Genomic DNA, 4,746 nt, shown 5'->3' on the forward strand with positions numbered 1-4,746 from the left:
GTGCATTTATGATACCTGAGACTGCCTTACTACATTCCCCCAATGACTCTAATATATCTTCTTTTTTTTCGTAGCATTATCCTGTCTCTCATTGGTGAAAACATCCTCACTACATGTACTACGTTATTTTATTAGTCTCAAGTGGCTATTTAAAGTCTATATAAGCCTCAATAAATACGAAAGCTGTAGTGATGGCCTGCTTCCCGTCAGCCAATCAGAGCGTTCTATTTTTCCGTTTTCTTTCTTACTCTTCGTAAAACTGATGTATCTTTCATTTGTTCTTACTTCTTGCCTCACGGTGTATTGGTGTCTTCTACTGCTAATATAACCGTGATTCTTTTTTTTTCTTTTTTATCATTACAAGCCGTATTATGAGTGCGGCTCTGTTCTGAGTGACAATTACCTCAGCACAGCCTCGACCAATCAGCACCAAGTATTCAAGTCACGTGATACTCTCTCCTAGCCGTCTCCTCAGCCATTCGCCCTGCGCCCGCTAACGTGATGTGACGGGTCTCCGGTTGTGTTGCAGCGGTGAGGTGGTGTTGCATCTTTTCTCAGCAGGCGTGTTGTGGTGGATTGCGGTGTGAAGGGAGGGGTGGATGTGAGTATGGCCTGGTAGTAGATAGGGGGGAGTGGATAGTGGAAGAGAGATGTGGAGAGTAGGATGGTGGAAGGGGTAGGTGGAGGTGACTATGGCAGACGTGACTGGGTCAAGGTGGTGGTTGTGGTGGTGTTTGGTATGTGTGTGGTTGTAGAGGATGGAAGTGGTTGCCTAACTAGGGTGATGGTGGTGGTAGTTGCGGTGGGGGGGGGTGGAATGTTGGTGGAAGAGTGTTGGTAGTGATGGTGAAAGTGACTGGCTTGTGGTGAAGGTGGTTGTGATTGTTGGGGATGGTGGTGGTTGTGTAATAGTGGTAGGAATATCGGACTTAACGGTGTTGTGGTTGGTGGGTGCGGTTGAGGGCGCTGTGCATTCCCAGGCCCATTGTGGCGTTATTATTGATTTCCGACAAGTAACGTAATCATTAGAAATGATGTGAATAGTGAGAAGAACAAAATGAGGTAGGTTATTACCACGTAGTGTGTAATGGCTTAAACTATAATAATACCCAGGCCTTCCTTCTCTCCCCTCCCCTCCCCTCCCCTCCCCTCCCCTCCCCTCCCCTCCCCTCCCCTCCTCTCACATCCCGTTCCCTTCCTCCCCTGCCCGCCACCCTCTCCCCACTCTTCCTCGCCTGCTCTCCCCTGCTCCTCGTGTTCTAGGTGGCTGTTACCTTATCTGATTTAATATAATAATGGTTTTTATTTGAGATCGAAGCTCCACGTAATGAAAGGTCTGCGGTTTTGATTACTATTATTGGACTATTTATGTAAACTTACAATACAAAATTAACTCTATTGGGAAATGAGTGTATATTTAAAACAATTCCATCTATATAATGACCTGTGTGATGTGACATCAGCGAGAGAGAGAGAGAGAGAGAGAGAGAGAGAGTAATAATATTAGTAGATGAGGCAATATTTTAACGTTATTGAGAGAGAGAGAGAGAGAGAGAGAGAGAGAGAGAGAGAGAGAGAGAGAGAGTAATGATATTAGTAAATGAGGCTATATTTTAACGTTATTGACTCTTTGATAATGAAAATTAGATGACTGAGATTGCAGTTAAGTAAGTTGAGAAGTTGAGCAAATAAATACAAGCAGGCTGTCTGTCTGTCCGTCTTTCAATCAATCAAACAGTCAGTCTGTTGATGGAGGACTGGTGGAGAGAGCAGCCTGTGTCTGTCTGTCTGTCTGTCATTCGCTCAGTCAGTCAGTAAGTCAGTTGATGGAAGACTGGTGGAGAGAGCAGCCTGTGTTTGTCTGTCTGTCTTTCAGTCAGTCAGTCAGTCAATCTGTTGATGAAGGACTGGTGGAGAGAGCAGCCTGTGTTTGTCTGTCTGTCTTTCAGTCAGTCAGTCAGTCTGTTGATGGAGGACTGGTGGAGAGAGCAGCCTGTGTCTGTCTGTCTGTCTGTCATTCACTCGTTCAGTCAGTAAGTCTGTTGATGGAAGTCTGGTGGAGAGAGCAGCCTGTGTTTGTCTGTCTGTCTTTCAGTCAGTCAGTCTGTTGATGGAAGACTGGTGGAGAGAGCAGCCTGTGTTTGTCTGTCTGTCTTTCAGTCAGTCAGTCTGTTGATGGAAGACTGGTGGAGAGAGCAATCTGTGTCTGTCTGCCGACGTGATTCTTGCTTCCATTATTTCATTATATGAAAAATACAAGAATGGGAAGTATTGGTTTTATTTATTGATTGACTGATGTGTGGTGGTGAAGGTGGTGGTGGCATTAGTAGTATTTAGGTGTTCAACTTAATAGGGAATGAAGGTAATGCGTATGCGCTGGTGGCTTGAAAGTAACAAGTGGTGATGAAAGGTGGTGGTTTGAGATGGTGGCAGGGCCTGTTACCACCTTCACTGTCCCAAGTCAAGGAGGGAGGCACTTCATTATTGTTACACCTGCTATTTTACTCACCTACTTCTCTCTCTCTCTCTCTCTCTCTCTCTCTCTCTCTCTCTCTCTCTCTCTCTCTCTCTCTCTCTCTCTCTCTCTCTCTCTCTCTCTCTCTTTTATATTTGCCTGTTGTTCTTTTTCTTCCTCTTCCCAAATCCAATCAAACTGTATTTTTGTCACCATTTTGAGTGTTAACACAACCTAACCTAACCTTTTCTTTGTCTTATTTATTTACTTTTTCTTTTTTTTTTGTATTTCTAAGTGTCTCTAAGCCTTTTTAAGTGGTAACCTACTTTAATGTAACCTCTCATCACTATTGCAGAGGAGATAATTGGTGGGCTGTGTGTGGTGAGTGCCACATTGTCTGTGAGGGACCCCCAGAGCCACACAGCACCAGCTGCAACAGCTACAGCAGCAGCAGCAGGAGGAAATGGCATCCACCTTCTACCTCACCCAGTGTCACTGGGGCCTCCTCCTCCTCCAGCAGCTGGCCAGGGTGCAGGGACAGGATGAGCAAGGTGAAGAGTGGTGGTGGTGGTAGAATTGATAGCAATGTTCAGTATGGTAGTAAAAATGCTAGTAGAGCTCCTGGATTATATATTTTTAGTAGTATAGTAGTAGTGGTAGTAGTAGTAGTAGTAGTAGTTCCAGCGTTTGTTGAAATATACTGGTAATTATACACTAATAATAATAATAATAATAATAATAATAATAATAATAATAATAATAATACATCTATCCAGCCCATTATTGTTGTGTAGAGTTGAGGTGCAAACAAACACCTGTAAGTGTGACACGACTGCCTTTATTCATCAGTCACACATACAAAACACAACAACAACTAACACATAAACAACAACAACACAATCAACACCATTTAATAACAAACAGACAACACTAACAAAACAAACTCTGTTAATATTCCTTGTAAATTGTGAAAGAAAACAAAAAAGGAAAACAAAGATGATGATAATGGTGGTCTTTCCCCAGCAGGTGGTGACAGAGAGGGTGGCCAGCTTGTCCCTCCCTCCTGCCAACCAGCCACAGCACTGGCAGTTGCTGCAGTGAGACTGCCCAGGCACAAGTTTGTGCACGTGTCCAGGACGTGAAGGTGATGGGAACGTGTCCTGTAGGAGGGAGCAGAGCTGTAACAGTACCCGAGTCTGCTGCTGTGCTGGGAGAAGGAGAAAAACATCAGCAGTACTTAGTAGTGGTAGTAGAAGTATTCAGCAGTGGTGGGGCTCTGCTGCTGCTGCTGCTGCTGCTGGCAGTGGTGCAGCTGTTCACTCCTCTACAGCTGCTGCCTTCCCTCAACATACTGTGTCTTCCCTCACCTACAATGAACAACTATGAACAATACCTCTCGTGCAATCAGGCAGCGCTCAGCTGTACTCACCGATAGACTGACCACTAAGAATTACCTGTGGGCCACATGACAAGACCCACGCCAGCCAGGCTTGGTTGCCAATCAATAATAACAACAACAACAACAACAACATCTCGTGCAATGAAGAACACTGAATAACAACAACACCTCTCCCCTGCATCATCAACAATCAACAACATCTGCTTTGTTTCACTGATGCTGGCCTGTCTCTCTCTCTCTCTCTCTCTCTCTCTCTCTCTCTCTCTCTCTCTCTCTCTCACCTCACCTCACCTCACCTCACCTCACCTCACCTCACCTCAGGCCACAGCGCCACAGTATGTCCCCCCACAGTATGTTTACAAACCCACAGTGACTCCCCACAGCCCCTCACCAATAAGTGACTCTCTCAGCATAACATACACAAACGCTGCATCTTGTACAATGGCCACAATAAAGAATGGACACACAAAATGGACAAACTTAATTTTGTTCCGACCTGCGTGAATGTAGTGAGGCTCAACATGTACAAGTGAACAGTGAGGAGTGTATTAGATTCAAGACTCAAAGATATTATACACAAAGTACAGGACACAGGTTGATGATGAGTATGGTGAGTCAAGCATTCATCTGTGGCTGGCTGTGGCTCTTGAAGCACAGCACTGACCTCTTGCTCCACTTGTTTCAGCAGCCCCTCACTGATCTGTGTGGCAACAGCAGTACTAGTGCTGTGTTTGTGTGTGTGTGTGTGTTTAGTTGAAGTCAAGTGGGTTTTCAAGGGTGTTTTTACAGTTGTAGTGACAGATTAACAACATTTCTGCATTACTGACAGGGGAAACATTCTTTTAAAAGGCTGGAGTTGAAGTGATGTGGGTTTTAAAGGGTGTTTTTACGG

At 44.8% G+C, this 4,746-nt stretch overlaps 1 long non-coding RNA gene across 2 annotated transcripts; it reads left to right on the forward strand.

Annotated features, from left to right (window-relative positions):
* Nucleotides 1–443: 443 nt before the first annotated feature.
* On the forward strand, nucleotides 444–4,333 carry LOC135097615 (uncharacterized). 2 transcript variants are annotated; one of them, XR_010265883.1, is made up of 3 exons: nucleotides 444–601; nucleotides 2,811–3,006; nucleotides 3,479–4,333. It is a non-coding gene; the product is annotated as an uncharacterized LOC135097615 (long non-coding RNA). The 2 variants fall into 2 exon arrangements; XR_010265884.1 differs by having other exon boundaries at nucleotides 3,482–4,333.
* The last annotated feature ends 413 nt before the right edge of the window (nucleotides 4,334–4,746 follow it).

The sequence above is a fragment of the Scylla paramamosain genome, unplaced genomic scaffold (genome assembly GCF_035594125.1).
Source record: "Scylla paramamosain isolate STU-SP2022 unplaced genomic scaffold, ASM3559412v1 Contig26, whole genome shotgun sequence".
NCBI classification, from domain to species: domain Eukaryota; kingdom Metazoa; phylum Arthropoda; class Malacostraca; order Decapoda; family Portunidae; genus Scylla; species Scylla paramamosain.